Genomic DNA, 25,587 nt, shown 5'->3' with positions numbered 1-25,587 from the left:
ACGTCCTTACATTTGTCCTCTAGCCACCCCTGCTTAGCAGTTTTGCACTTCCTGTCAATCTCATTTTTGAGATGACTGTATATCTTCTTGCCTGCTTCATTTATTGCGTTTTATATTTTCTCCTTTCATCAATTAAATTCATTATCTCTTTTTACCTACTGGATCCTCAGGTACCTTCACTATTTCGTCTCTTAAAGGTAACCATTCTTCTTCTCCTGCATTTCTTTTCCCCGTTCTTGTCCATCGTTCCCTACAGTTGTCTCAGAAACTCTCTACAAACTATGATTCTTTCATTTTATCCAGGTCCCATCTCCTTCAACTCCCCCCTTTTTGCAGTTTCTTCAACTTTAATCTACAGTTCATAACCAATAGATTGTGGCCAGAGTCCACATCTTAAAATTTAAATCCTTGTTCCTAAATCTCTTTCATATCATTATATACTCTATCCGAAACCTTCCAGTACCTTCCAGCCTCTTCCATGTATACAACCTTCTTTCATGATTGTTGAACCCAGTGTTAGCTATGATTAAGTTATGCTCTGTGCAAAATTCTACCAGGCGTCTTCGTCTTTCATTTCTTACCACCATTCCATATTCACCTACTACTTTTCCTTCTCTTCCTTTTCCTACTATCGAATTCCAGTCACCATGTCTATTAAAATTTCGTCTCCCTCCACTATATGAATAATTTCTTTTATCTCATCATACATTTCATCAATCTCTTCGTCATCTGCGGACCTAGTTGGCATGTAAACTTGTACTACTGTGGTAGGAGTTCGTGTCTATCTTCGCCACAATAATTCGTTCCCTATGCTGTTTGCAGTAGCTTAGCCACGCTCCTATTTTTTTATTCATTATTAAACCTACTCCTGCAGTACCCCTATTTCATTTTGTATTTATAAATCTGTATTCACCTGACCAGAAGGCATGTTCCTTCTGCCACAGAACTTCACTAATTCCCACTATATCTAACTTTAATCTAACCATTTCCCTTTTTAAATTTTCTAACCAGCCTGCCCGATTAAGAGATCTGACATTCCACGCTCCGATACGTAGAACGCCAATTTTCTTTCTCCTGATAACGTCGTCCTCCTGAGTAGTCCCCGCCCGGAACCCAAATGGGGGACTATTTTATCTCCGGAATATTTTACACAAGAGGACGCCATCATCATTTAACCATACAGGAAAACTGCATTCCTTCGGGAAAAATTACGGCTGTCGTTTCACCTTGCTTCCAGCCCTTCGCAGTACCAGCACAGCAAGGCCGTTTTGGTTAATGTTACAAGGCCAGATCGGTCAATCATCTAGACTTTTGCCCCTACAACTACTGAAAATGCTTCCGCCCCTTGTCTGGCCTCTCAACAGATACCCCTCCGTTGTGGTTGCACCTACGGTACGGCTATCTGTATCGCCGAGGCACGCAAGCCTCTCCACCAACGGCAAGGTCAATGGTTCAGGGGACATGCATATTTACATAGATGATATATATTGATTTAGATGTCCGCCTCGATCCCTCAATGGTCGGGGTGGCGAAATGCTGTACCAAGAGGCCCAAGTTCGATTCCCGGCTGGGTCGGAGATTTTTCTCAGCTCAGTGACTGCGTGTTGTGCTGTCTTCACCATGATATCGTCTGTGGAAGATATTCTCTTAGGAGGCTGCAAAGGCTGCAGTACTTGTCCATGTTCAGTGTTCTGTCTATGAAAAACAGTTCTATGAACTGATGGTTCAATATCATACATCACATGTTTACGTCATAGACATTGACGCCCACATGACGAAGCCAATAGGGATTTTCAACAGACCTGTAGTGCACATTATTGCTCTTTACCTGGCCATGATAACAGACCAACAGCGCATGTTTCGGCAGCTTATCTGGCAATGACGAGCAAATGTGGCTTCATCACTGAACAAGATCGGGTGTATCCTGTCTTAATGTCCACGTGCAGAAGTTAACACAATTCTCATGATCACTTCCATGCAACTCTTGATAGAGAAAGATGTGATAGGAATGTAAACTGTAGAATGTATTGGACCCTGTTACATTGTCTATGTGCTACATAACGACTTTCACGTAACTGGTTGAAGAGGTTGATAGATAACTGGCGATATGTCGTACATGAATTGGGACATTTCACCCCTTTCACCATACAAGGAAAAATTACATTCTGCCTACACCCTCCATACACCATGAATATGTCGGTTTTTCTATATTGGTAAATCCCATCGTGCGTTCACAACTTACTGCTTCGACTGTCACACACCAACTGTCTAGCAAGTCGCAATGTACTCAAGGAATACACAAGCACAATGTAAACAAACACAACAACATTGTATCTAGCAACTACGCAGTTTGAGTGGTCCAAACTAGTCGGTGTGGAAACTTTACCAAATACAGTACCTCGTTAACAATTTGCACTAGAATGCTGTAACAAGCACTTCTGATGTTATATTTTACCTACTTTCAGTTTGTTAATGTCAGTAGGTAGGCACTGTTCAATTTAAAGAAGTTTTTGTTTGCACATAAAATAAACTTTCCAAGCATTATTACAGTCTGTTTGTTGGCTAACAATATAAGCCCCTGACTACCAACCCATTCTTTGAAAACCACACATCAATAACACTTTCCATGGTCCCTATATCTGTGGTGCATGTTCAGGCGACTGACCCTGTATATAGGGATAGAAGAACAATATCACAAAAAATTTTCTGTTTGTTCCATCCTATGATTCAAAAACACATAAATTTAGCTTGGGTCATTGTTCATGCAGGCGAGTTGTTGTCAGTGAGATATTCTATGAGGCACTCACCACTGATGTGGTGCTGGTGTTGCCACCCATTTGGTAGGGGTTACGTATGTCCCACATGGGGGCGCAAGGGAATTCATACTGGATTGATGAGACCTGCAGAGTGGCATATGCAGCCACCTGCCTTGATGTGTGGAGCCATTAGATTCCTTTTTCTATACAATGCAGTTTAAGTATTGAACATTTGATGATGATGTGTAAAGTGTACTTATTTTTGCAAAAAAGATGCAAGCAATGCAGAAGCAGCTGTAGATTGTGAATAATAATAATTAGTATGCTTTTACCTTTTTATCAAATGTATTCCTCATTTGTAGGGACCAGATTCGTTTGCAAATAATAATAGGAATAAAACAAAACAAAAAATACTAACGTCTTTTATTAATAATATATTGTTATAAGGTTATCGGCCACATTTCCAGAAGTATCGAATTGCTCAGGTTTTTATCTGTCTACTTCGTATGCATTGCAGCCTTTATCCCAGTGGATGAAACTGTCTGTATCCAAATAAATGAACTTGGGTTATGTGAAGTTTCGTTTTGAAAACCCACAGAGGAATTTGTACATGTTGAGTTGGGGTGGTCCGTATACACATATAAATACAGAAAGCCTTAGTGAACTCCGCCGAAAGTGTAGCCTTGTCCACAGCAATTAGTCCTTCATTTAAGATTGTGGCCTACTTAAAATATGATCTGGCAATGTAATCACTTGCGCCATAATGCGCATCCTGTAGGTAAACTAAATGAATTTTACGGTGGTTTCCCACTTCTCCTTGATTTCGCCAAGAACTGAATTATACACTAATTTATAAATATTAGTATTTGGTATTAACATTAATGTACTGCTTCAGCCAAGGACCCTGTTAGAAAAAGATGCAGTGGGTGGTTCTAGTAAGTCTCATCCATAACCTAAGGCATTCCTGAAGGTTTATGTAATGTAGAATGTATCAGTGCTCATTCCTCAGGTTGTCATCAGCTTAGGGATGGACACATTTCGAGGGATTAGGTACTTGGTCTCTTGCCAGGTCACTCTGCATATTATTCAACTGGCAGGATAGCCCAGGTCTGCCTCCAGGACATATCACACTCCACAGTCCTAAGCCATATCTACTATATCATCTACCAATCCGACGATTTCATCTTTGGAGAGCCCTCAGAACCTTCCAAATGACAGAGACCGTTGCAGGGTATGCCCATCGAGATTAATTACGTCCAAGTAAAGGATGCAACTCCAATTGTCAGTGGCCTGTACCTGTCCTTACTTATTCACAGGATATTTGTCTTGGTGTACCTGTGCAATCCCTGGAAACGCTCCAATAAACTCCACATTTGAAAAAAATGCATCATACCAACATCAGTCAACAGTTCAGTGCTGATAAATATCGTTTTTAGTACTTTGTCCCATGGAAGACCTGGCTCAGTGTAATAGATGTCAGGGTCCAGACTGCTTGTGCCCATGATACACAATGGAATTTATTGAAAATGTCTGACAGCATCTAAGAATAGCTGTCTCCTTGTATAACTTGGCATACCACTCTAAATCAGAAATATCAAACACCTGACATGGAACACATGCCCACACACTGCATCAATCATGACTGTGGTTGTGAGAATGCCGGCGATTGTGGTTATATCGAGCAATGTGGTTTCATGGAGTCTCTCCATTGAATCTTGGTATTGGTAACGATAAACCCTCCTCTTCATCACAAGCTGGAACTGTACAACATCGGGGTATGTGACTCTGGTGATACACATATCCTCCAGATGTCCGATTCTGAAGACATATTTACATATACATAAGGAATCCAGAGATTGGTGTGATATTCTTGACATGGTCCATTTCGAGAATGAAACTTAATTTTCTACATTGTCAGGTATGGCACTAATCTGATCATTCTTCAACCCAAAATCACCCAACTGATCGACAAGGAAATCAGAATTATATCCAATCAAATCATGGATCAAGACAGGTATGTGTCAGGGCAGTTTGTATTTCAAGTTGTATGAATTGTGAGCTGCAACGTGGCACTTCACCGTTAGATGACAGTGGTCTCTATGCGTAGTTTACAAATATGACAGCCTATAAATATGACAATGCCGGCCGCGGTGGTCTCGCGGTTCTAGGCGCGCAGTCCGGAACGGCGCGACTGCTACGGTCGCAGGTTCGAATCCTGCCTCGGGCATGGATGTGTGTGATGTCCTTAGGTTAGTTAGGTTTAAGTAGTTCTAAGTTCTAGGGGACTGATGATCACAGCTGTTAAGTCCCATAGTGCTCAGAGCCATTTTTTTTATAAATATGACAATCAACTCACTACTCATATGAGGCATCATTATCCTGTGATCTGGTCATAGGGATGTTGATCTTAATACTCACTGGAAGATTTTTGAGCTCACAATACAACCATCTTACACGACTAACCATAAAGTATAGTTAGAAATGACTGAGACTGGAGTCATACGAGCAAACAACTTGATACGTCGCCACATACAGTACCTGTAGATCAGCAAAAGTCATGTGAGAATCTGTGGCATCACGTTCACAATACATACCAGGAAAAAGTAAGCATTCAAGGTCAGTGAATACAATGAAGGGACATTGTTCCAGGTGATGGGAAATCTTAAACTTTAAGAACTTTTTATTTTCAGCAAGCAGTTCCACACATACCACTTCCTGGCCCGAGTTGTCAATCACCCACCCACCCACCCACACACACACACACACACACACACACACACACACACACACACACACACCTACCTACCTTGGGTATTGCACCCAAATATAGAATTATTTATAGAAAAAGAAGTAATACTACCTACTTATCTGATTCTCCACTATTGGAGCGAAACCCAGGAGCTTCGGGTTGAGTATTGCGAAACCCAATCGAATGTTACAGTATCTATCTGTAAATCAGCTATGACGTAAGTCACACTCTGATCACCGAAGATTGGTGATGATATGCTTGGAATCAAGTCGTCTGCACAAACCAAATGAGTGCACTTCCTAGTGCTATCACCACTACAAAAGACGCACTGTCACTTCACACTAATACGGCAGTCATTTCTTGGACTGAAAAGAGAGCTGATCAACATGCTTTATTTATAGACGACACCGGCATGTGTGTCTCGACGTATTTTACTGCTGTATGCATGAGTGTCACTGAATGATTTCTTCAGCACCCTCAGTGTACACATTCATGATTTTTCACAGATGTTTCATTTCTGCATGCACTGCGCGGCGGTCCTTTGAACTTCAGCAGTACCACACTGTTGGTGCAAGCTAGCCTTGTGCCATGCCATATGAGAGCTCGCCGGAGTGGTGGACACCTGTCATTTACATGGCCTAAACACTTAGCACATAATCACTGAATGAGTAAATACACGTTTTTTAAAGACAATATAATTCACTGATAACCCAGAGTGGTCAGACATGAAGGAGACAAAGAGGAAGAAGAAGAAGGAGGAGAAGAAGAAGAAGAAGAAGAAGAAGAAAGTTCATTTTCCTAATAGACAGTGACATTAGTTTACATATTAAAAGAGTGGAGTTTTTCAGTATACAGAGGGGCTTGCGTGGATCACTGGCTGCAAGCGGTCATCGACCACTGTGACTTCCCATATCGTATAGACAAAGTTCCTGAAATTATTTCTCCAACTCTCCATGAGCAGCATTAGGCAACGTATGTTAAAAACTTACCTGAATCCTTTGATTTGGGCTCTGAGAAATATGAAGTGGATAAATAAATACAAAGCTATTAAAATTATTCAATGATAATTTAAGTTAAAAGAATTTGTACATTTTGTGACGATCAAATATAACTACTCCTGTCGTTGTGACCATACATTTGCTCGAGTCTCTGAACTACTGGCCATATGTGCTCCTAGAGATTCCACATTGAATCATTTTTGACTACATCACAGAGCCACAACGAATTTTCATGGTCTTTGACATAAACTATGCTGTCTTTATCGTCATAGGTTTGGAGTGATGTCACCATTTATAAAGATGATGCTTCCTCAACATCCAACCGTTTTCCTTTATGATAGGGTGTCAGCCATGAAAGGCGCGCCAGTTTTAGCATAGTTCACTCTACTGAAGAGTTTGGGCAAAGAAACGGGTGTGGAATACCAAGTGTTTGAGAATGCAGGAACTTCAAGATTTTTAAAGGCAGTTGTCCACACTTGTCGTAAGAGCCCTGTGGATCCACAGTGATGATGTACTCAGAGACATTAGGGGATATACTGGGTGAGGTGAAATAACTTTATATTTATGCTACACACTGTACGATTCCTTTGAGAGGTGAGACGTTTATGGGTGATCATGTAGTAGTAACGCATATGCTGCTGTGTCTGGAGGGATGTTTTGTTAAGATTCTATATGTATGTCTACATTTCCAGATTTCACCACGTTATGTTGCTTGAAACAGTCAGTGACCACTATAGGTGATAATTCTTTAAAAGTTTTATGATTTAGCATACAATAAAATTCATCGCCCTCATGGTAAGAAGAGTGAAACCTCGCGTACATGCTGTGCAGTAGACCGACAATGTTGTTGGCTCCGAGCACTATGGGACTTAACATCAGTCATCAGTCCCCTAGAACTTAGAACTACTTAAACCTGACTAACCTAAGGAGATCAAACACATCCATGCCCGAGGCAGGATTCGAACCTGCGACCGTAGCGTTCGTGCGGTTCCAGACTGAAGCGCCTAGAACCGCTCGGCCACATCGGCCGGGTGACAATGTTATTGTCCTAACCAAGCTGTAAGATATCATAAGGGAAATACTCTGAATTTAGGTACACATTAGAAACGGTTCGTTTACAGTTGTCAAATACACTTGCATCCTTTTCTGGCCTCCCCTTCTTCTGTTTCCAGCGCTACAACAATAAATCGAGGCGTTTCTAGTTGAACAGATGTCTCAATCTTCCATGATTCTTTCAATATATTAGACAGGATTACGTACTCATTAGGTACGCACGAACGAAAAGTTAATTATAGCTGGGCACCTACATTCAACAAGTGCAAAAGTTACAACTGCCTCTCATCTTATACTGGTAAGTGGGCTAATTTCCACCAGCGCAATTTTACTCTGATTTTCTGACGGTCCTTAAGGCTATGATTTGTTATCCATAGCACATCAAACTAGGATCAGGTCCTGCATCACGTTCATAATGACAAATTTCTTATTTTCAAAGAAGCTTGTTAACACTGAGCGGGATGCAGGCACTTAAGCAACCATCTATCGATCCACCTATGGACTATTCTTCATTTTATAGTGCACTAAGGCCCAAAGATGGTGCAGGGACATATGTTTTGAAGCACAAAGTGATTCCCATCATTCTGGTGTGGTCGATGTCAATACCATTAAGTTCATATTTTGTTTATCGGAACAGAAAGGTGAATGCATTACACGTAAGCCATGGTGCTGCTACAAGCAGAGTGCTTCCATCCCTCTTTGCGGTCACAAATCTTCCTTGCAAATACAGAAAATTGTTTCTTTGGAAATTTAAATAATAGTGATGTTGAATAAGAATTCTTATCTCATCGTTATTGTTAAAGGTTGTTGAAGCAAAAGGATTGTGGGAGAAGCATTTCTGACGAATGGCCTAATCATCACTCTGAACTCGAGTTGTTACATCGATCGACGTCATTCTGAGGTTCTCACTCTTCATCGTGCTCTGTCTCAACTGTAAACAGCTGTTTTTGATGACAGTAAACATTGAATTTATATTGTACATCCATGACGATTCCTCAGATGAAAATGTAGTATAATTCCGATAAAAATCGACTGTATTCCCGTCCTCCTCTATGACATTCAACTCCAAATGCCCTAGTGTCAAAATAGTCACTGGGAGGTATAATGGATTGCTAGGCACCTCCACAATGTTGTAACCTGGATCCGCTGCAGGAAAAAAACCGGTAGATAGTGTGAATTAATCTGTCATTAAGATATGAGTTCGTTGTAGCATTACAATCAACACGGATCATGCTCACAGATAAAATATTCAGTTACAAATTTTATCAGTATTACCCTTCATCACTTCCCGCTAGTAGCGACCCTATCGAACCTTTATATCTTAGGTCTAGTGCCTGTTTTGTTGTTTTTATCTCTGATTTAAGCATATTAACGTTTGCACTTAACTCAAAGCCTTGTACGAAACGTCTTATGCAGAGATACACTTCTTCAGTATTGTATTAGCCATGTGGTATTGCCACGAGTTTGTCACCTATTAGATGAAGTTTATCGAGTTTCTCGTTCGTGGTGAGTATGGTGCGGTACATCTCCAGACAAATCAATGCAAAACACCCCTCCCCCTTTCTCGGATTTATTGAGGGAGAGTAATTCGCTCTTAATATGGATGAGTGTCCTTTTAAAATAAGAGTGTGTGGCATCACATCTAAACCTCAACTGATGTAGTGATGTTTATACTGTTTGTTGTTATGCATTCGTCAGGAGAAACAATAGACATAAATGACCACAGAAATTTGAAACAAGGTCTAACAAGGAACCCCTTCAATGCGAGGACGCAAGTTCAATCATTAATAAGGCTGGCTAGCAAAAATGTCCAAATGTGTGTGAAATCTTATGGGACTCAGCTGCTAAGGTCATCAGTCCCTGAGCTTACACACTACTTTAAAAAAAAAAAATTCTTTATTCTATCCAATTATTTCATACACCGTAACCCACCACCTTATACATTAGTGGGTCTTAAATCTACATTACATTTTATTAGTATTAGCAGCATTTTTACTTCTATTTCTAGGTATTAGTGAGCTTACTTGCTACAGGAAATGATGAGTTACTTACTTGATGGGTAAGATCTAATGTATAGACTTAACTAACTAATCTAGGTGCTACTTCCTGCAGCGTTACAGGCGTGCCAGTTGTTGTATATAAACCTACTATGTGGCCGTACCCACTGAGCTAATCCCAGTGAGCATGCCCCTGGCACTGGGCTGGCCTTTTAGAAGATCGCTGCAGGTTCTGTTTGGGGGTGTTCTTTCTACTATCTACGTGAAAGGTTAAATAACTACTAAGTCACTATCTGTGCGCAGTTGTCATATTCGGGTGTTGGCGCTCCCTCCCCCTGTTCCGGAGCGTGGCGGATTCCTACCGTCACGGCGATTGGCCAGTCCACGCCCCGGCGGAATGGGATGGGTCGCCTTAAGTCGTGTCATGTCTGGTAGTTCATATATTTTCTCTTCGATATTCTCACAGGACCTTTGCTGATACCTCGCTGGCGAGGCGGTTTATTATGTTGAATGTGGTAGGGTCTCTGATTAACTGATATGTCCCGTTGTTTGGTAGCTGGTTTCTTAGATCACTGGCTACGTCATCGAAGATAAGGCACTCGTAGATCACGTGATCCGGAGTACCCTGTTCGGCTTCGCAGTCACACGAGGGGGTAGCCCTTTTCCCGAATCGGCAAATATATGCCACATACGGTCCATGACCTGTGAGGAAGTGCAACAGTCCCTTATTCGGTTTGAAATGCGAAAGTTGGAGGCGTTCTTTGACGTTTGGGAGCAGCTGGTAAGTCCTTCGGCCTGTTGCCTCTGCGTCCCAGAGTTCTTGCCATAGCTCTTCTCCTCTCCTCTTCATTGCAAACTTGTCCCCCACCCGCACTCCCAAGATGCTCTCAGTCTTTTCTACATCTCCCCTATTCACCCAATACCAGGCTGCCTGTTCCCGGATTTTGATGTCCGGGGGACACACCCCCATGAGTGTTAGTAGTGCCCCTCCCGGAGATGTTCTGTATGCTCCAATGGAGCGTGGAAGCATGTTGCTTTGCACCCTCCTCTCAGACATAGCGGGCACGACCCTCGTGAGCCTGTGTGCCCACACTCCGGATCCGTAACCCACGATGGAAACAAGAATGGTATTATGGTACAACTTTATGAGTTCTGGTAGAAGATGAAATCTGCTGTGTCCTATCATGATCAAACTGTTTAGGGCTTCTAGTGATCTTTGTGTTGCTGTTTCAATATGTTTGGCAAAGTTCCACCTTTCATCAATTATCACTCCTAGATACCGGACGTCACGACGCCGAATCACCGGTGAGCCCTCGATTCATACCGTTGGATTCCTGGCCAATTGGCCTTTCAGTAATAGATACGTCGACTTGTTAAACGCAATAGTCATTCTCGTGTTCTGGCACTACTGTGTGAGAATTTCTAGTGTTCTATTGATTTTGGGTTCAAGGTCTTCGCGACTCCGGCCGCCGACCAGCAGAAGGAGGTCGTCTGCGTAAGCTATCGCCTCTAGCACATCCACACTGTTCTCCAAGCTCTCCAGGAGAGGCTCCATGTTTATATCCCAAAAGAATGGCCCCAGGACAGAGCCCTGTGGACACCCCTTCGTGATTTTCTTACCAATTCGCCCGCTAGGGGACGATAGCCAGACCTCTTTTTCCATACAATAGCTCCTAAGACAGCCATATAGCGGCCCTGGACGCTCCTTCTCCCGCAGGCAGGAGAAGAGCGAAGGCCACCACAGGTTGTCAAAGGCGCCACTGATGTCCACCATGATGCCAACTATGTACTTGTGCGGAGACGACCCACAGACCTTGGAGGCGAGGGCAATTGCGTCACACGCAGATCGCCCCTGCCGAAAACCGAATTGTCTCTCACTCATCCCGCACAGCACTCGGTGTGCTGTCAGTCTATCAGCTAGTAACCTCTCCAGCAATTTGCCTAACAGGTCCAACAGACAGATAGGTCTGTAGGACTTTGCTTCTTTCGGGTCTTTGTCCTGCCCTTTTTTGATAATTACGACGTTGGCCTGTTTCCAGATTGTGTGGAATGTTCTGAGGCGCAGGGCCTCATTGTAAATTCTTGCTAAAAGTGTCACCAGTTGAGGAGCGAGGTATTGCACCACCTCCGTGATGATGCCATCTGGTCCCGGGGCCTTTCCTTTCTTTAGTGATTTTATGTGTGCTGCCACTTCCTCTTCTGAGAAAGGGTACACCATGGTGTTATTCTGGTAATCTGCCTGCATAGCCTGCCTAATTAGGCGTTGTTCTTCTGTATCCTCTTCCACTTTATCATCAGGGAGGAGGGAGTGGAGGAGGACCCAGTCATCCGGTTTCCATCCCTGATAGTGGAGAGCACCATTGGCGAACTGATTTTTTCCCTTACTATTTTGTAAGGAGTGCCCCAGGGATCCATAGCCAATTGGCTGTGCACGTATTTCTTCCAACTTTCCAACCTTACTGCTCGCAGTTCCTTCTGAAACTGCTCTTTGGCTTCCCTGTATGTTTGTAGCCATCTTTGTTTTTCATCTCAGACGACACTTCGCTGGTAATACCTCAGCGATGTTGGCTGTCATCATCGTAATGTCAATGTTGGTTCCATCTCTCTCCCCCCCCCCCTCCTGTGTAGGTGGGGGGTTTTCTGGTCTATTGGCAATGAGAAGTTGTAGAGACATGATAGTTTGTTCCAACTTGCCTCCTCTTTCATCTCGAGAGCCACTGTGCCACAGGGGGGATTTGGCGTTCACGTCCGCCACCACAACTGCCTTTCTGCCCCTCAGCACCGTTACCACCTGCGTGAGTTGGTCGAGGTACACATCAATGTCTGTACCGTACTGAAAGTACATATTTACTAGGTATATGACGCCAATTGGTGACTGAAGTTCAACAACATTGCAGTGGTCGTCTGAAAGATGGGAGAGCACTGTTACCCGCAGTGCCTTATTAGTTATTATGATGGTGGCTTTCAGGTCGTCCCCGAAGCTTACTAACTGCCAAGTCATGGCAGCGAAGGCTACATTCCCCGCAAGAGAGTTTGGCTCCTTCAAACAGAGCACATCAAGGCTCCTCTCCTCCACCACTCTCCGAAGCTCCTGCATGACCAGCCGACTGTTATGTGCGTTTAGCTGCCCTATCTGTATTTCTGTAGTCATGGGAAATATGTGTGTACGTATGATTCTGGGAAGGTTTTCGTCTAGTCGTAAGCTATTCTCCCATTGGATAGGACGGACTGATTGTATATTTCGTTTAGGTTGAAGGTTTCATTTTTTCTCTCAAACACCTTTTTTACTAGGTCACGCAGGGCGCCGAAGTCGGTGGGAAGATTCATGGTCTTTAGTTGTACCCTGTCATGAGCCTCCGTGGCCGAGAAGGTGACCTTACGCCCGTACCTGTGTCCTACCCGCACTAGATGTCGGAGTGCGGTGGTCAGGACAGTCGGCTCCTCTGGGCGGGATAGTTGTAGAGAATGTTCAAGATTGGGATATATTCTGACCGGATCAACCACTGTTCTCACAGCTGTTGGTTGTCTCGAGTCAGTACTGACATTGGTGTTATTTGTTGTTTCTGTGTTGGAACTCGTAATTGTGTTGACCTGCACCGGCGGTTCCAGTACAGGACTCCCTTGAACGAATGCTGGTCGGCCCACCGCTACAGGACGCCTGTCTCGAGTTGCCTGATTTCCTGGCGTTCGCGATCCCCAGCAATAGGGAGAGGAGGCTGCCCCTTGTTCTTGTGGGTCTGTTTGGACACACGCATCCTTCATTTCCCTCCTTCCATCTCTTCCTTCTGCAAGTGTTGCGAGGAACTGTTTGAACTGGGCTGCTCTTGCCGCGTCCCTTCTCCTCTTGCATGGGGATTTTCTTTTAGGCATCCTGGGTGCCGTAGTAGACTCAGCCATAGTCAGTTCTTGATATTAACCTCTGTTCCAGCATCCTGTACGTTGGGCAGTTGCGACCAGAGGCATTGCGAGTCTTTTTGCGCCTCCTTGTGCAGGGGATACATATTGCAGATCTTGTGCAGTTCTTTCTGATGTGATTTTCTTCTCCACACATGAAGCAAGTCGACTTCGTTTCACAGAATTTATGCACGTGATCAAGATCGCCGCAATTATGGCAGCGAGGTACCACCAAAAAGTCCCGGACATTAATGGCGTGGAAGCCAATGTAACACACTACACACTACTTATCCTAAATTACCCTAAGGACAAACACACACACCAATGCCGAAGGGACCAGACCAGGCTAGCCGCGGGGTCTAACGCGCTGCTTCCTGAGCGGGAAGGCGTCCGGTGTGCCGGCCAGCCCGTGGATGGTTTTGAAGGCGGTTTTCCATCTGCCTCGGCGAATGTGGGCTGGTTCCCCTTACTCCACCTCAGTTACACTATGTCGACGATTACTGGGCTAACACTGTCTCCACGTCTCCACGTCTGGCATGAGACGTACGGGGAGGGGGGGGGGGGGGGGGGGAGGGAGTCCACTTGGGGACGAACCGCACAATAACCCTGGGTTCGGTGTGGGGCGGTGGTGGGTTGGGTGGACTGCTGTCGCCTGTTGTGGGGTTGAGAACCATTGATGGCTACGGCGTGACAAATCCTCTCAATCGTTTATAGGTCCCTGGTTTAACACAATATAACAATACAATACAAGGCACATTTTAAAGTGTTGTGATAACAACTGTTACAGGAAAGATATTAACTGTTAATAATTCAACACGTGCATCAGGGGCGCGGGGGGGAGGGGGAGGGCGGGGCGGGTGACAGAAAAAGAGTCCAGAAGCTGCAGAGATCAATCTTCTATTGGATGTATGTATTATACTTCACAAAATAGACAACGTCGAAATTCAACAAATGTTCAAAACAAACCATTAACTTGCACCATGAACAATGAATGAAAAATGGAACACGACAAAGGTTCACACCATCAAAATGGAAGGTGAATTCCTAGGCCGTTACAAGCCATGCACCCCATGCAGCTAGGTATTCACTCTTAAGGAATGCATATAGAACTACACTGCCGTTTGTGAAAAGTGCAGTACCGATAAAGAATTACCCGAATAGCACCACACTAGGTGGAAGTGGCGACGGGTGTGCAAGCAATACGTGATACGTTTTGCAGCGAGATGGGGGAACACGTAGGCCGAGCAGAGCCCTCTCGTGTCGGTCCGAGAGGGTCGTTGTTGTGCGTAGTGTAGTCGGTGCAGAGCTGTCACACAAGTTGGAATCTATAAAGTGAGTGCCAGTGTGGCTCGTCGATGTCAAAGGGAGCCACATCGGCATGTGAGCGAGTTCGAACGGGGCAGAATGATCGGTCTCCGGGGAACGGGGCTGTCATACCGTGACATTTTGGCTTGCACAGGTCATACTGCTACGACAGCGATGCGTGTATGGAAGAAATGGATAGAGGAAGGTCGTACGGAGCGACGAGCGGGAACTGTACCACGGAACATGACCACAGCAAGGGATCCAAATGGTTCAAATGGCTCTGAGCACTATGGGACTCAACTTCTGAGGTCATTAGTCCCCTAGAACTTAGAACTAGTTAAACCTAACTAACCTAAGGACATCACAAACATCCATGCCCGAGGCAGGATTCGAACCTGCGACCGTAGCGGTCTTGCGGTTCCAGACTGCAGCGCCTTTAACCGCACGGCCACTTCGGCCGGCTCAGCAAGGGATGACCGTCATGTTGTCCGCATGGCCATTACGGACCGTACATTATGGACAGTGTTGGATCGTCGCTAGAGCACTGCAACAGGTGTGAACTTGTCTGCGTCGACGGTTCGTCGCCTCCTGCTGCAGGTTGGCCTGGTTACACGCATGCCTTACGTCGGCTTCCATTGTCCAGAAACCACAAGCTCCTCCGACTGCAATGGCCACATGAAGACCACCTCTGGGGTGCTGGGCGGCAACATGTAATCTTTTCGGATGAGTCCCGCTTCAATGTGCCCTTCAGTGAGGGCCACCTACGTGTCCGGCAGTACCGTGGGGAGCACAACCTGGAGGGCTGCATTGTGGAGCGGCATAACGGACCAACATCAGGTGTGATGATTTGGGGCGCCGTTGGTTACAACAACCGATCTCACCTCGTACGTAATCCGGGCACTTTGAACAGCAACCGGTACCTAATGGAGGTTGTGGAGCCTGAGGTACCTTCCCTCCTTCAGGCATCACCACAGGCTACATTTCAACAGGATAATGCCAGGACACATATTGAGAGGTATGTGCAGGCCTTCTTCGAAGAGCGAGGGGTACCATTGCTTCCCTGGCCGGCACGTTCGCCAGATTTGTCGCCCATCGTACATGTCTGGGATACGGTTGATCGACAGCTGGTGCGTCACGGTCCTACAGTAACTAGTGTCACGGATTTGTGGGCTCGGATACAAATCACGTGGAGGGAAATCCCTCAGGAGCGTATTCATAACCTTATTGATTCTATGCCACGGCGTATAGCAGCTCTAATTGCAGCATGTGGTGGCCACACGACATACTGAATAGTAGTTTTCAAAGGACTTGAAAAGGTAATCATTTGTTGCTTGTCATATACCTAACCTGTGGTATTAAATTAATTGAATTCATACGTTTCCTTCTTGGTGTTGCAATTTACACAAACGGTAGTGCGTACTGGTGTAACGGGGTGATGACAACTGAATGTGATGGCACGCAGTGGAATGCGAAACATCCTGTCGCGGAGGTTGTCGTGAAACTGGCTATCCGCTAACGCGTAGCTGCAGATAGTGCGATAATATGTTTTATAGGCACGGAAAAAGCAAATATCCAAAAACTGAATTTGTCCTACGGTTAGAAATGGTATGAATTGTAATGTCACACACTTTTCACGAGGGATAGTTTGCTCTACAGGAGTTTGGATTATATACGCAGACCAGGAATAAAACAGAAGCAAATTATTATGATCAGCTGACCTAAAGCAGTGCTCATACCATATGCGTAGATCTACCTAGTTCTCTTACGCCCATTTTCCCACTGTTGCTTGCTGTGATGTAAATATTCCCTACTGCCCTTGTAAGATCACGCACACGAGAAAGAATCGTAAGGTGTAGAGCACCTCCAGCTGCTCGCTACACAATAAATAATTTTCCAGCCAATTTACCATCCAGATTAACAGTCGGCATAACTGTATTCGAATGTGTTAAGTTATTGATGTTACTTGATCTTGATACAACTTTGTTGGTACCTGTCATTTTGCAGGTTTCCTTCGATACACATTTCCTCCTCAAATCCTGATTACTCGGAATTGAAAAAAAAAAACCTTACTTAAGGATGGAGGAAGTATGTTTAGCTCATCTACAAACTTTCGGGTGGATTACACCGTATGGTGTGCATCGTCAAGTTGACGCTTTGTTTGAAATTTCGTTATTTTACGTGTTCCAGTTTCGTAGCATTTTTTGAAGTTACACAACCATCCACTGCATCCGTTGAAAGCACTGTAATCTATGTCGCGCTCAATTTGATGTGCTTAACGTAGTAGGTCACCAACATGCACGTCCTGAAAATTATACCGAGCATCCTCGACACTCCCAAACGCCAGTTTTTGTAACAAGTCCGTCTTGTTCTCTCTTGAATATCCGTAGTTTTTCTTACGCACTATATGGTCATATTGCTGCGGACTTATTCGAAATCTGTTAGTAATTGTTTTGTTACTATGTTGTGGATGATTTTCAATGTACGTATTTGTGTTTAGTACCTGCTCTTTGGACAACGACTGTCCTTTATTACGTTTGATGGAGACGGAATTTGCGGCTTCCTGCCTAACAAGAACGGTGAACTATATGGCTCTACAGCTGTTCCAGTACCACTTTCATTTGTTAAGCATGTATCGTCATCATTGTCCCCGTCATGTACATTGTCCACATAGTTGAGCACATACGATATCACACATTCCACTGACTAATCAGGCAGAAACTCTAATGTTTGATCTGCCAAGTTTTTCTCACTCTGAGAAAATTCTTCGGTTCCTTTCTGACGAAATACCAACTATGATAACTGTTGCAGATATGATGCAACGTTTGAGCCGTTTATAATTACCATTGCTCTGCTTTGTATCAACCTCACTCGCACTGTATCACCGTTGTGAGTTACTCGTCGACTAAGAAGGTAAACTACGCTGCGTAGCCTCATGCTGTACTCACTATTGGATACCTCTCGTAGCGCGCCCTGTTGTTATTAGAAGCTAATAGTGTTGTTGCATGGTAGACAATACGTGGGGCATCGAGTACCTTAAACATAAATGGCCTTTTTTTACCTCGCACTGAAGGGGTTCCTTGAAATTAGCGTAAAAAATTATAGAATCTCCACTACATGTCGGTAAAGTATCGGTGCGATTCTTCAAGTAGTCTCAGATCACATTATAAGTCAAAGTAGCAGATGGTATTTTGGTTTTTTTTTTAATACACGCAACCCAGTGAGTGCCATACCCTTCCCGAACATCTAAATTGACAATATAACATTCCTTGCGTACCTAAATCGTCTCTGGCAAAGTATTGTACATAAACACGCCACAAAAGTTTGGAATTTTGAGTTTTCTGACAAAGTGAAGCTGATCTTCATAGGTAAGCGGTCTGTCTGGTAGCATAGTTAGAAAGGATCATTTCCGATAGTTATGGCCTCTATTCCCCTGTTATGCCTTTTAGCTTTCTGTAGTTGCTCTTCTGCGTGTAGTGCATTCTTCACCATACTAGCTACAGCAGGAGCTCCTCTAGTTAAGGACACGAGTGCTAATAGTTCTGCGAGTGTTCAAATCAGAAACGGTATGATACCACCTGATGACTTAGATATCGGTAGAACCCTTGGCATTTTAAGTTGAATTCTTCTTCTTCGGACTCTTCTTATTCTTCTCCTTCTTCTTCTTCTTCTTCTTCTTCTTCTTCTTCTTCTCATTGTTATTATTATACTTATGATTATTATTCCTTTCTGCTTGAAGGCATTTTTGGCACTGCCACCGCTGATTATGTGTAAAGTTTCGTTTTTAAACACCCTACAGTTTTTTCTTTAATGTTTGACGACCTGAATTCATAATTTCCTTGAAATTTATTCTAGTATCCAATTTAATTTTACATGCTTTTCTTTATCCACTAAAAATGCTGCAATACGCTGTCATATGCTTATGTCCTTTATTCTACGTACCTGCATAGCTTTATCGGCCAATATTCGATCTCCAGTGTGACGATATTTATTTGTAGCATAAGCAAATATCGTCCTTTTCGCAGGCGTTATCTAGTGTATTACCTGCGTTGTCACTACGAGCTAGACACTTTCTCATCTTCATTCCTGGGCCACCGTGGTTGTATTCTGGGATACACAATTCAAGTTCTAATTTATTGAGAATACCATCACCATCTCTGATGTGATTCCTAGCACTCATGTGACACTACTACATGGTCTGAGGTTTATTTGTCCCTTTCATATGCCAATTTTTGAACGTTCACGCAAATGTTGTACTTTGACGGAAAGTCGAGTCACTTCACTAATGCCTTGTGTCCTCGCCGTCTTAAGACATTCTGTATGAGAAATACATGTGGTTCAGAGATTGTCTGTAATTCCTCTAGAAAAACTTCTGGGAACTTCTTCATCTTAGCTGTCCTTTAAGATGGAGAGTCCCTTTTTTGCGCTGCACCTTGGAAAGTGTGAATATCTATGCTGACCAGTTACGTAGGTAAGACTTCTCAAGTACAATTTAGTATTTTAAAATATACACCAAATTACCTACTTTGAATTTCTGTTCGCATAGATACATCTTACTACGATTCAGTGCTGGATTTAGAAGCCCATTATCATGTGCAACAATCGGTTTCATCTTAATCATACGATGTGCAGCTCGACAGCAGTGTCCAGTTATTTGTGAGACAATGTCTATCAATTTTTATGACCCCTGAAGATTAATTTCCATTTACATGCAATTTGTTATATTTTTGTTCAGACGTTCTACACTACTTGCTGTCATGTGGTAGAATGTCGAGTAGTGATTTATTTCGTGTTGTTCCATTACTGTTCGTTTAGATCCTAACCACGTTCTCGGAATCCATTTTTCGATCACGAGTGGTGTCGTTTGTATTAAAATGGCAAACACCGCGGTGTGTGAAGATGTTGTTCGCCGACATGCCAATGGCCTTAAGTTCCACACTCTGATGGTCACGTCGGAGCTGTAACACTTGAACTCGCAGAGTACGGTCAACGCACGGTTAGGGTGTTTGAACTACCTTTTGAAGTGCCGAAGTACGAAGTTGTCCCTGCGCTACAGCCATACGGTAACGTCATCGGTTACGTAGAGGAAAAATGGCAGACCTTCACGACCTACCATGTCCTTAATGGTGTGTGTCAGGTCAAAATTGAACTGAAAAAAACATATACCATCATACCTAACAATTGGCGGGGTGCGAGCCATTGTCATGTACGACGGCCAACCCCGATCATGTGCGGGTTGTGGACAAGAAGTCCACGTCAGATCTGCATGCATGCGACGCCGCCTGATCCAGACGCCGGTCGGCGAGGAATCGTCCCCAGCGGTGATCACTCAGATCCCTGTCATATATGCCAAGGTTGCCCAGGAAGGTAGCACCTCTACACAGGGTCTTCCTGCTCCGTTGCCGTCGTCTGATCAGGTAGATGCAACCGCTACTGAGATTCCTTCTGAGGTGCCACAGAAGCCAGATCCTGACCTGCTGAATCTTCGCAGCACGGTGGCTGAATATGCTACTGAGATGAACGTTGATCCGGGAGTGGTACCTACCTCTGCTTTCCTTCAGACTGGTTCGGAGTCAGACGAAAGCCAGCCGCAATCGAACTCTGAACGACATGTTCGAAAACAAGGATCGCCACGAAAGAGAAAGAAACGTAGCCGTACACCCCCTGATTAATCCATTCTACGGATGGATACCAGGGATGCAGACCCGAAGATGGACGACACACCGCTCTTTGATGACCAAAAGTCTGATGCGAACAACCCTTCACAGGCGACCACTGGCAACGAACACCCCTCCTTACTGGCGCCGTCGCCCCCACAGGTCGACGTTGAAGAGAGCCTATCCGCTGAGCCGAAAACTACGTCTCCTCTCGACGTGGATGATGTGCACAGCCGATGCCCTACAGCTGTATCAGTCTCCTGGGCAGACGACGTGGAGATCGAAGGGACTGGGGTGGACGGTATTGATGACGGGGCGCCCCAATCGGTTGCGCCCGCGCCGGCAAACTCTCCACAATAGCAGCCCCTTCAGTGGACCGGCAAGATCGACGACCTCTCGCTCCTGAAGAAGGTGCGCCACCTGTGCCTGTGGGACTCCAACACCAGCATTATCGTGTCGCAACGATTAACCTCGCGACCATTCGTGCGCCCCACAAACTAGCGCTGCTCCGCGATATGATTTACGATGCGGACATAGATATTGCGCTGTTTCAGGAAGTGCATGTCGCCGATTTTTCACCACCATATGGCTTCACGGCGCATCTTTCTCCCGCTTCGGACACCGGTAGTGGTGTTGCCATCATCTTGCGAGAAAGTCTTCCTGCCAAAGATGTCCTATACCTCCCCAACGGCAGAGGTATGTCCCTTACTCTCTTTGGTGTACGCATCGTCAACATTTATGCGCCGTCGGGCTCCAGCTACCGTCGTGAACGCAATGCCTTCTTCGCGAATGGAGTTACACCCCTTTTTATGAGACCACACGATGACTGGATCATGGGTGGAGACTTCAACTGCACCCAGCGACCTCAGGAACAATTGCCGCGTCACTCACCATGCGCAGCTCTGGAAACAGTCGTCACGCGACTACAATTTGTCGACACGTAGAGACATGTTCACGGTGATCTTATGGGCATTACGTACTACACTGCGCACTCCTCTAGCCGACTGGATCACATCTACACCTCGCTTTCCCTAATTCAACACACTCGACAGGCTGAAATCTGGCCTGTTGCCTTCTCAGATCATGAGGCTGACTTCTGTGATGTTGTTCTCACAAGACAGGCAGTATGGCGTGGACGTGGTTTATGGAAACTGAACACGGCACTTCTTAATTTACCTGACTGTCGACTTCTAATAGAAGACACTTGGATCACCTGTAACAGACGCCGTCCCATGTATCCGTCTACCATATCCTGGTGGATCCAGTGGGCAAAACCTGCTCTTCGAAAAACTTGTACAAGGATGAACCATGCTAAGGCCGAAATCTGCAATCTCATGCGATGGCGTTTGGAAGGAGCGATAGTACGATCTCGTACTGCTGATCGCATGCCTCATGAACATCCGTCGATGTACCATATCATCCAAGAACGCCAAAATCGCCGCCGAAAATTGATTCACGTATTAACAGACAGAGAAGGGCGTCGCTACGTAACCCAGTCTGCAATAGGGAATGTGCTTCACGCCCACTACCAGCAGCTCTACGCCACGCCAGTCGTAGTGGCCGAGTGGTTCTAGGCGCTACAGTCTGGAACCGCGCGACCACTACGGTCGCAGGTTCCAATCTTGCCTCGGGCATGGCTGTGTGTGATGTCCTTAGGTTAGTTGGGTTTAAGTAGTTCTAAGTTCTTGGGGGACTGATGACCTCAGCAGTTAAGTCCCGTAGTGCTCAGAGCCATTCGAACCAGCCAGCTCTACGCCGCAATTCCACATTCCCCAGAGTTGATCGAGGAAGTCTCACAGCTCAACTTCGGTGGTATCCCAGGAGATGCGGCGACTGAGTTGATGTCAGAGGTGACTGATGAATTCCGCCATGCGATCCGGGCAGGAACCACCAATCGCTCCCCAGGACCCGACGGTCTTCCCCTCGAATTTTATCGCACCTTCCGTGATTTGTTAGAGTCCACCTTCGCCTCCATCTGTCGGGAACTGATGTCTCCGGAAGTACCTCTTCCGGACGCTTTCATGAAAGTAATTATTATTCCTGTACATAAACCGCATGGTGGCAACAATATCGGTGATTATCGGCCCATCACCCTCCTTAACAGTGATATGAAAATCTTCACTCGCCTTTTGGCGGCACGACTTAAAAACGTTTCCCCATATGTTGTGTCGCCAGACCAAGCATCTTTGGGAGGGGATAATTATATCCGCACGGCCTTATGACGCTACAGGGATATGATCGCCGTTACCCAGGCACAACGCCTCTCTGGGGCACTTGCGTCTTTGGACTTTAGTCAAGCTTTTGATAGGGTTGACCATTCGTTCCTTACGGCCGTTCTCCACCATATGGGTTTCCCAGTCGCCGTTATCACGGTAGTGATGCGCTTTCTGCGGGGTACCTCATCCAGGATTATGTACAATGGCAGACTCACTCCTCCGATAACAATAGATCGATCCGTACGTGAAGGTTGCTCTCTATCAGTGATTTTGTACGCCTTTTCCTTGGAATCCTTGCTATGTAGACTAAGACAACGTTTGGTAGGGTTGTCCATAGATCGCTACCGATTCTGTTGCACGGCCTATGCTGACGATGTAGTCATCTGTTTACATAATGCCGACGATGTTCGAGCTGTTTTGGCGTGGGTAGCGACTTATGGTGAGGCGTCGGGTAGCTCTTTAAACGTACGTAAGTCACAGGTTATGTTCATTGCCACGGGACTTCCCGTGGAGTGCGTTACACCTCTTACCACCGTTGATACCATTCGCTGTTTGGAATAGATTTTTCATCTGATCTCTGGCGTTCAGCCATCAACTGCCGACGCCTCCTTTTAATGATCAGAGCAGGTCTTATGGACCATCGCCTTCGATCCCTAGATATTCTTCAACGAGCTCGATATGTCAATATATATATCGCATCCCGAGTTCCCCGTGTAGCACAAGTTCTACCTTTCCCGCTGACTGTGGCACGCCGCATGTTGGCAGCGATGGCATCCTTCGTCAGCTCTGGGCTGTTATTCAAAGTTAACTATGCAAGCCTTACTCTTCCCCATGAACGAGGTGGGATAGGTCTGTTTCACGTGCCGGATAGAGCTCGCGCCCTATTTGTCAGCTCCCAGATGACGGTATGGACACGTTGCCCGACGAGCCTCACTGGTCTCACTGTTAGCCCCAGTGATGATCTCGGATGTTCCGGACCAGTTCCATTATATAAGATACTTCTTTCTTGAACTCAGTTATCTACGCCTCACCTCACCAAGACAGCTTTTACTCAAGAAAAAGGCAGTATACAACGTCCTCCAATTAGATCGTCCACCTAACCCGATTGAACAAAAGTTCCCCCAGGTTGACTGGCATCATGTATGGCGCGCGGTGTTCGCCTGTTACCTTGACACGAATTTTCAATCTCTCTGGTGCCTAGCTGTCAGTGGTAAGCAAATCAACCAATCTCGCCTTCATCGTATCCACCTCGCCCAATCGCCTCTATGTTCCACGTGTGGAGTGCCAGACAATGAAAAACATCGGTTTGTTTGCGAACCGGCGGTAGAGGTTTGGCAAATTGATTCTTCGTATTGCGGCTTTTCTAACGCGAGACATTCCGGATAGGATTACTCCCCTTTCATTATTATTTGCGGAACGTGACTATTTTCCTCGGACAAAGACCAATGGTGTGAAATGGATTTGCGGACATGCCATTCACTACCTATTTGGACAAACTGTAGACTCTGTACTCGATTTTTGGACATACCTCAATGACCGTCATTATATCGTTGTCCGTCACCCACAATACAGACAATTTTTCTCGAACTTCCTTGGGAGTGCTTTCCATGACCCGCCTCGCAGCTGGAATGTGTTAAGCCAATAGAGAAGACAGTTTCCTGTTTGAACCAATGAACATTTCTGAACAATTGAACGGAACACATCAATTTCGAGAAGACGTGACTCAACATATTCGCAGCGGGGCGCAGAAGGCCTCTCATCAATTACACAACAAAAATAAACAAAAAAAGCAAAACTAACAATAAAATTAAGAAAAAGGAAGATTTTGTTTTGTTTGTAAGGATAGCTCTAACCTTGGACTCCCATATTTCCCCTGGTATGTAGGCAGCTCTCTGGAGTAGGTTTAGTCAGGAACCAACGCCTGAAGTGAACCAGATTTTTTTGTTATAGGATGAAAAGTGGCGGTGGCACTTAAAAAAAATAGTGTAGTGGTTATAATACGGGATTGTTAAATGGAAGATCATGAGTTCAAAACTCACCTGAATTACAATATTTTTATTCCTATATTCGTTTCGAGTACATTCCAAAAGTATCCACAAATGGCAAGAATCATTGTACTGAAATATTTACCGTATGTGCTCTGGCTGGAGGCAGTTCGCTGCGCGCTCTTGTAAGTACTGAATAAACCTTCGTTAAGTGAAGTTAGTGTTCGTCATTCATCTAATTACACCCTACTCTACGTGACATTATTCTGGTGGACACGCTGGGTATTGGATATTGTGATCACCTAGCCGCCGCAACCTGGAAAACTAAAGGGTGCGACCTTCCTTGGAGGTGAAGCCGCCGAAGAGAAAAATCCTCCGCCGTCGATCACTACAAAAATGATAGGAAACTACGTCGATATCCTCATGGATGGCCGACCAGCCCAACCTCCTGTGGACTCTGGAGCATCATATTCAGTCATTTTGAAGAAGTACCGTCCCCAGTTGCAGAAAACCGTATTCGTCGACAGCAAAACATCTCTGCTGTAGGTGGTTAATGCGAAATACGTCAAACCTACAGGAAGATTTGTCATTCGTGTGGGTATAAGAGGCCATGCACAGCCCTTAGAATATATCTTCTTACAAGAGTGTAGTCATGACGTCATTCACGGATGGGACTTTTTGAAAGCTTCTCAAACAATTATAGATTGTGGTCACTCGAAAATTATGCTAGACGAGATGTGATACTGTGTACAGGAAGATGCGCATCCGAGTGTGTGGAGACTATGTGTGCTGGATGAAGTGATCATTCCTGCAGTCAGCGCTAGACAGGTAGCTGTCACGTGTCATGCCATACATCAACCCATGGATCTTGTAGTGCAATGTAAGAGAATCATACCAGTGTAGAGTAAATTGGTCATCACAGCCTCTGTCATCTCTTTTAAGAACGGATTCGGTGAATTGTGGATAGTTAACTGTCGCCG

This window comes from Schistocerca americana, chromosome X, assembly GCF_021461395.2.
Source record: "Schistocerca americana isolate TAMUIC-IGC-003095 chromosome X, iqSchAmer2.1, whole genome shotgun sequence".
NCBI lineage: Eukaryota > Metazoa > Arthropoda > Insecta > Orthoptera > Acrididae > Schistocerca > Schistocerca americana.
Note: the sequence above shows the minus strand (reverse complement) of the source record.